The sequence below is a fragment of the Lathyrus oleraceus genome, unplaced genomic scaffold (assembly GCF_024323335.1).
Source record: "Lathyrus oleraceus cultivar Zhongwan6 unplaced genomic scaffold, CAAS_Psat_ZW6_1.0 chrUn0225, whole genome shotgun sequence".
Lineage (NCBI taxonomy): Eukaryota > Viridiplantae > Streptophyta > Magnoliopsida > Fabales > Fabaceae > Lathyrus > Lathyrus oleraceus.
In genome coordinates, this window is record NW_026112616.1 from 73103 (window position 1) to 81912 (window position 8810).

The window sequence follows — 8810 nt, forward strand, 5'->3', positions numbered from 1 at the left end:
CATTTGTGATACTATTAATATTTGGCATAAAAATGTAATATGTGTTATATTTTTTAAAAATTTTAGTGAAATAAAAATAGAATTATGCAAGAAAGGAAAACCAAAATTGATTTGTCTTGTACCTATGTAGTTTGTGAAGAAGGTGCATATAGCATGTTCTTGACAACATTAAATTCCTATAAAAAAAAAGCAAATTGTACCAAATCAAACTCTACAAGAAAACAATCATACTCTTTAAGATAATAATCTAAGCTAAAAGAACAACAACTTCATCATTATCCATATTTTTCAACAATGGAATTCCAAGAATTAAAGTATTAGGAAGGGTTAACAACGATAAATCAGTTATAATCCATTTCAAACCACCTTTTTCGAAGATCTCAATAATTATGGTTAAGAGAGCAAATGCAAGAAGTTTCTAAATGAGATTAGCATACATGGTTTTTAAACTCATTTTATTGATATTGTTTGATGAAACTACTTGGAATGAAAGAAGAGGGATTGAAAATGTTGCAACAAATTTGTTTATTCCCTAACATTGTTCTTTTCTGAAGATTTTGAATCATTTCATAATATTGGAGAAATCTAAAGTAGAATTCTGCAAGAACAACAATCCAGTCGGAGAAATCCAGAATAGAATTTTGCAAGAAAACATTCCAAAATCTAATTTTCCATAACGGTGGGAAGATGAAAATCTAATCGTGATGGAAGAAATCCAAAATATAATCCTGCAATAACAACCACACACATAACTAATTATGCAACACTAATCCAAAATCGACAAATATAATTAGAGAAATTCAAAATCAATTTTGCAAGAACAGAATGACTTCCTGAGATATTTGCAACAGGAGTAGTGATTGCTTTGATTACTCTCTTATTCTACTGAGAAGTACTTGAAACCATTTTCTTTAAGGTACAAAATTATAAGTTTCTCTCCATTTCTCTAAGTTTTGCCACTCCTAGCCTGGTTTTGGAGAAATTAGAGAGGGAGAAAATGGATTTTAGTATGGAAAGAGTCAAAGAATATCATATGGGGTGTTGGCAGATAGTGGTATTTTGATTAGTGGTTTAGTAGAAGTTGTACACATAAGCTAATCGAATGATGTGGATTATTTTTTAAGAAGTTAAGGTTAGGTGTTTGTTGCATTGGTTTTAATAGATATAAATAGAAATTGAATTTTGTTTTGAATATTATAATATAAATATACATACCGGTACTTGACAAATAGAATATTTAATAACGTAATATAAATATTAGTTAGGATTATTGCCTTGGTCTTGTTGACTGTCCACTACCATATAAAATGCTTACTTGTGCACTTAGTATATAAGCATGTGCTTTATTATGGTACCCAAATTTATTTATAGCTGTATGTGTGTGATCTTAAGAATATATGCCATAGGTAGTTAGTGGGTTAGTAATTGAAAAACAATTAAATTGTTGACTTAGTGAATTTGGTTCCTAAAAATTGGGGTGTTTGGACTAAGTGAGAATTGAATAAACCTAATAAATAGAAACATTCTCCTTACCTTGAAAAATTCATATACATTCCAATAATTTTCTCTATTGTTTACTTCAATCGGTGTCACTTTTGTCCGTCTTTTCTCTCAACTTTCAGCTTTATAAAAATTTATTAACTCAATTCATATCTTACACATAAAAATACTCAGCCTATACTTTTTCAATTTCATAAAAGATGTACTTGTTATCCTAGTGAAATATGCATTATGTGGAATGTTGTAGTAGAGTCACTTGTTATGTCTTGATAAAAAGTTTGATGCTTTTTAGGCCTTTCTGTCATAAGCTTTTGTGACAAATTAACATTTCTTGGAGTTTTGTGGCAAGAGACTTTAGGACAGCTTCCGCCATTGAAAAGGATTTACATATACAGATGGTTAATGTCTCATTAGTCATTTTGGATTCATGCATTTCATAACACACACACACACCAAATATATATATATATATATATATATATATATATATATATATATATATATATATATATATATATATATATATATATATATATATATATATATATAATATATATACAAAAAAAACTTTTAATTATAGTTTTTTTGGTGAAGTGTTTTGTGCTATTTTATGACATTTTCTTATGGTGAACATGATTCAACGTGCATATGGAATTTGACCCTTACAATTAACATTTTAGGTACTCAAGAAAAAATGTATGATTGAATGTGTTGCTTGAAGGGCGTAAGGAAGAAAAATAAGATTTTTGCAAATTAGCACTTTATTTAATAATTGGTCGTTGTGTTGTACTATTTTACTTCACTTATTGTTAACATTTGAACTCGATTAGAAATGCGGATACTGATTTTCTTTCGCTAGCAGTTTGTCGAACCATTGCTCAATTTTATTAAATCTACATTTTTTTCCGAATTTTATTTCAGTTTTCATTATAAGTATTCCATTTTATAAAAAAAAACAGTCGCATTTTAATAGTAAATTCTAAATAATATCTTGGAGAAAGTATGAGATGTTACAAGAACCACCAAGAGATACCAAGTATGCGTCAAAAAAAAATTTATGATATAATTATATAAAGTTGAATGGTAAACTCTCCATCAAAGATAGACGAATGAGGTTTGGTTTTATAAATGTTAGTAAATGTTATTTCTGTGAGAATTGTGAATCCATGATCCATCTCTTTTTTGCTTGTGATGCTCTTAACCATATTTGGAGAGACATTCTAATGTGGATGGGCATTAGAAGAAATCTTTATATTTGGAATAGAGAGAAAATGTGGATGATAAAAGAAACAAAGATAAAAGTTTGGAAGTGGCATATTTTGAAAATAGCTATAGCGGAAGCAGTTTATGAGATTTGGAGAAGTAGGAATGAGAAGATATTTTCACAAAGAGATAAGAACCCATATTTAAAAGATAAGATAATACGAAATATTGTAGCGAGATGTACATTGCATAGAGAGTTAGAAAACCATGTGAATAGAATTCATCCTTGAATATAATAGGTCTTGTTTTGGTTGATACCTGGATCCATTGGATTGATTTTTGTAATGACTGTTTTTTATAATGACAATTTAATGCTTTTATTGAGAAAAAAAAGTTATATATAATTTTAGTTTTTTAATATTGTACAACTTTACCAATGTTCATAATTATTAATAGTTGTTCAGTAGTTTTATGGATAATTAGTCCATTTTTTAATTATATACAAATATACTAAGTTATCTTGTGAATAAATCACAACTTCTTTAAATTACTTAAATTTATTTTTGTAATTTTAATTTCTAATTCTAGATATTATTTGAAAATTTTAATACTTTATGAAATTGAAAATTATGTTTTTAGAAAATATTGTTATTGTTAAAAAACTATTAAAAAATTGTTTGTATTTTTTATGATAATCGGAATTGGATGTGTGTTGCTAATATGATTTTTTTAGGAGTACAAACATAAGATGGCTAGCTAATATGTAATGAAGATAAGATCTTTTAGCCAACTGTTATTTTATATTTTACAAAAGAAACTTTCACAATAGAAAATGACAATTCATAATTTATAACCGAAAGACCAATTTAAGTTATGGAGGAAAGTTAATTATAGACCCAAATATCTATCTTAGCAAATTGGATAGATTTTATACATGGCTTACAAATAAACTAAAATAGGATAATAAAATAATAAATTGTGCCTATAAAAACCTGTTGATTTTAAACAATACACAATAATATTTTTTTGGAGAACAAAACAATATGTTTAATCCCAGGATTGGGCTCTTTTTTATTGTATGTTCATTTTTGTTGTGTGCTTTCTCATTTGCAACAACGGTTGAATATGATACAAATGCCATTATCATCAATGGAGAACGACGAATAATAATATCTGGTGCAATCCACTACCCACGCAGCACTTCCCAAATGTGGCCAGATCTTATTAAGAAAGCAAAAGATGGTGGTCTTGATGCCATCGAAACATATATATTTGGGACCTTCACGAACCTATTCGCCGCCAATATGATTTTTCTGAAAATCTAGACTTCATCAAGTTTCTAAAAAATGTTCATGAAGAAGGTCTTTATGTTGTGCTTCGAATTGGTCCTTATGTTTGTGCTGAATGGAACTATGGAGGTTTCCCAATGTGGTTACACAACTTGCCAGGGATTCAACTAAGGACTGACAATGTAGTTTTTAAGGAGGAAATGAAAATATTTACAACAAAGATTGTGACCTTGTGCAAAGAAGCTGGATTGTTTGCACCACAATGGGGCCAATTATTTTAGCTCAAATTGAGAATGAATATGGAGATGTCATAACTAATTATGGAGAAGATGGGAATGCATACATTAAATGGTGTGCCCAGATGGCTTTAGCTCAAAATGTCGGCGTCCCATGGATCATGTGCAAGCAAAACAATGCTCCATCACCTATTATCAACACATGCAATGGTTATTATTGTGATAATTTCAAGCCAAACAATCCTAAAAGCCCCAAAATGTTTACAGAGAATGGGTTGGCTGGTTCCAAAAATGGGGTGAAAGGAAGCCACACAGAACTGCTGAAGATGTAGCATTTTCAGTTGCACGTTTTTTCAAAACGGTGGTGTCCTCCAAAACTACTACATGTACCATGGAGGAACAAATTTTGGAAGAACTGCGGGTGGTCCATATATTATTATAGCATATGACTATGATGCACCACTTGATGAATATGGTAACTTGAACCAACCAAAATGGGGACATCTTAAAAAAATCCATGCCGCCATAAAGTTAGGAGAGAAGGTTCTCACTAATGGAACGGTTACAGAGAAGCAATATGGAGATTCAGTATATTTGACTACATATGCAAATAATGCCACTGGAGAAAAATTTTGTTTTTTGAGTAATTCACATAATTCTAAGGATGTTGAAGTTGATCTACAACAAGATGGAAAGTACCATGTGCCTTCTTGGTCAGTGTCTATTCTCCAAGATTGCAACAAGGAAGTTTTCAACACTGCAAAGGTTGATGCACAAACAAATGTTTATGTGAAGAAACTATCTAAAGAATTAGGAAACTCACTCATCTGGACATGGGCATCTGACCCTGTGGAAGACACCTTACAAGCAATAGGTACATTTAACGCGTCTCAACTTTTAGAGCAAAAGAGTGTTACCGTTGATGCTAGTGATTATTTGTGGTACATGACCAAGGTTTTCATCAATGAAACATCCACTTGGAGTAATGCAACTTTGCAAGTGAACACATCAGGCCATGTTCTTCATGCCTATGTTAATGGACAATATATTGGCCCACAGTGGGGAACATATGATAACCTTCGTTTTACATATGAAAAAATCGTTTCATTAAAACAAGGTACCAACATTATAAGTTTACTAAGTGGTACAGTTGGTCATGCGCATTATGGTGCATCTTTTGATATGAAAGAAACTGGTATTGTTGGGGGTCCTGTGAAACTCATTGCAACCAGTTCAGGTAATACTATGGATTTATCAAAATCTAGTTGGTCATACAAGGTTGGATTAAACGGTGAGGCTAGAAGGTTCTATGATTCTAAAATTAAAAATGGAGTTCAATGGAACATAAACAATGTTGTTATAGGAAAACCATTGACTTGGTACAAGACTACTTTTAAGACCCCTGAAGGTAAAGACTCTGTAGTCTTGGATTTCATAGGCCTTACAAAGGACATGCATGGGTTAATGGTCAAAGTATTGGAAGGTATTGGCCTACAATGGTAGCTGACAAAAATGGATGTGATATTAAATGTGATTATAGAGGAAATATGGAGCTGATAAATGTTTGAGTGGCTGTGGAGAACCATCTCAGAGGTTTTACCATGTGCCAAGGTCATTCTTAAATAATGACACAAAAAGTAACACTTGGTTTTGTTTGAGGAAATGGGTGGAAGCCCTTTTAATGTGTCTGTTCAAACAGTTGCAATTGATTTTATATGTGCAAGAACAGATTATGGAAAAACCTTAGAACTAAAATGCCCTGATGGAAAAACTATTTCAGAAATCCAGTTTGCGAGCTATGGAGATCCACAAGGAAATTGTGGATCATTTCAAGTAGGTGAATGGGAATCACGCCATAGTGTGGCAGTGGTCGAAAAGCATGTGGTGGAAAACAATTATGTTCAATTAACGTGACAAGTTCCATATTTGGAATAACTAAAGGTGGCATAAATGGCCAGCTAGCTGTGCAACTCCTATGTGATGGCTCTAATCCTGAAGATAATCGTGTACAAATGGTGCACGTGTAGTTCTATATTATATTTGTCTCCATGTTAGCACATTCTATAATGTGTGACATATATTTCTTTATGTTATGTTTTTCTGTTGGGCTCCACTTTTTATTTTTAAAATTTCAATTTTTTACTTATGCTACAACCTTAGTCATCATAGTTTCATTTTCTTACTTTAGACTAGACAAATAAACAAAAAAAGTATAAATAACTATTATTATCTTAGAAAACAAATTAGGAGTGTACAACTCCTATGTGATGACTTTGATGATGGGCTTTGATTATGTTCAGGTGCACTCTTATATCTTTTATATTTTCCTATGCCACGTCGTAATTTTTTTATGTGACGATCTTTAGAATTATATTCTTTAGTGCAGTTCCTCTTTCTCTTTTATTTCTATCTCACATTTTTTTATTCACTTCCATGATTTAAAATCATAATTAAATTATGCAATTAGATGTCATAAAAATCTATAACTCCAATTATAAACTTAATTCTACAAAATTTCTCCCCTTCCACTAATATTTTAAATGATTTATGAAAGAAAAATAAAATTTTAAGATTAAGTAAGTAAATTCATTAAAATATTTCAAATAAAATATAATGTAAAGTTAGAAAAAATTACTAAAATCAACCAAAAAATTAAATTAATAATATATAAAATAAACCTATTTAATAATAATTCAAATAGATGAATAGCTTGTTTGAACATATTTATCCCATAGGAAGAAGATTATAAGAAGTAAAATCAAGGTCATAAATGTTGAATAAATTAAAAGAGTTCTATGACCGTAAAAACGCACAAAATAAAACACGTTTAATTTGGAAGTTTTTAATATATATACAAAGATGATGACTCAATGCCAGAGAATATGAATGTGTTAAGACTATTAAGAGTTACATAGAAGCTAGTGATATTAAATTGGATGATGAGTTGAATTTTTATTATTGATTTTGTTAATGATAATAGAAATGACGATGATAATGTAATCATACGCATGCACATGCCGATGTAACTACATGATGATGTAACTAACATCCATAACATAAATAACTTAACTCTAAGTTAGTTACACTATAGTTGGTTAGTTAGTTGAAGATTACTTCATATATAAGCAAAACAATGCTCATGTAACTGATTAAGATTAACCATACATGGTTCTACTTTTCTCATCGTTGCATGCATGTTAGCCTTTCTTTCTTCTTCTCCAAGCCATAGCCAAAAGCTTGTCATTTCCATGGCATGATTTGCATAGAGTCCATCTTCACATGGTATCATCGACCTGTGATTCTTTTCTGGTTGAATATCATCAAATTTTCAAATTCAATAGCTATTTTTTCCCCCAACATGGCCTTTACAATTTCGTTCATATGAAAAAAATGAATAAATTATGATTATAATGTTTAGATTATTTTAATTTAATACATTTAATTTATATACGAATATATGAATAAGCAAGTATGAGTAGTTAAAATCTTACTCTTATAGCCTAACTCAAGTCTGAGATTTTTTGTAGGTTTTCCTTGTGAGTAAATGTTTTTTAATGTCCAGAGAATGAAGCACTCCAATTATGTTTGAAAAGAAACATGAATATAGTTATATAATACAATTTATATTGTTATAGGGTAACTTATGTATAATACTACCAGAAAGAACATTGTTATCTCCAACTCGTTCTAAAATTGTTTCTATGGTAACAATTCAAAATAATAGTGGGAGTTGTGGAGTATGAGCCTTGAATATTTATGACATAAGTCTTCCCAAAAACATGCATTTTTAAGCCTTTGATTGGTTTGTATGTTTCATTTACCCGAAGTATTTTTTATATTTTTTATGGTATATAAATTATGTCTCTTGTATCATTTCTCTAAATTATGGTATAGCTATTTGGCTTTCGTACATGTAAAGGAGTTCCCTGAAGAAAAAAATAGCAATAAATAGATTAAAATCAATTAACTTTATAACGAAAATAATAATGTTAATATTTTGAATATAAAATATATTTGTGAACAATAAAACAAATTAGATAAAAAATTATACCTATTCGTCTAACAAATCATTTCTACGAATGGATATATAGTGAATATGGTCGATGTTAAGAAAGTTGTGTAGGATGTGTATTAAAAAAGTTAAGAGATTGTATTTATATACGACAATGCGCTCCTATGACCTTTCTTATGACTGAAGCGTTATATTTTCCTATTTTATTATTTTAATCGGCGCAATGAATGAAAGGGTGATGATAATAAATGAATATTATATGCAAGGGTAAACCACTAAATATGAAATGGAAATCCAATTAATTCTTAATTATAACAAAATTAAAATTCAATATTTAAATAGGTAAGTAATTCAAGTCCATCAATTTAATTGATTATCTTTAATATTTTAAAAAAAAAGTTTATTCTATTTATTGTCATTAATTCATGTGTTAAATTCCTAAAAAAATAGTAGACATAGTCGGGTTTACATATCCTTTGTGATAAATTAACGTTTTTTTTTAGACCTTTGTGGCAGGAGTCTTTATGACCGCTTCCCCGTTTAAATGATTTAACATATCTGGGTTGTCAA

At 29.8% G+C, this 8810-nt stretch overlaps 1 pseudogene; it reads left to right on the plus strand.

The window, feature by feature from the left end:
• The first annotated feature begins 3712 nt into the window (after positions 1-3712).
• On the plus strand, positions 3713-6142 carry LOC127112985 (beta-galactosidase-like; annotated as a pseudogene).
• The last annotated feature ends 2668 nt before the right edge of the window (positions 6143-8810 follow it).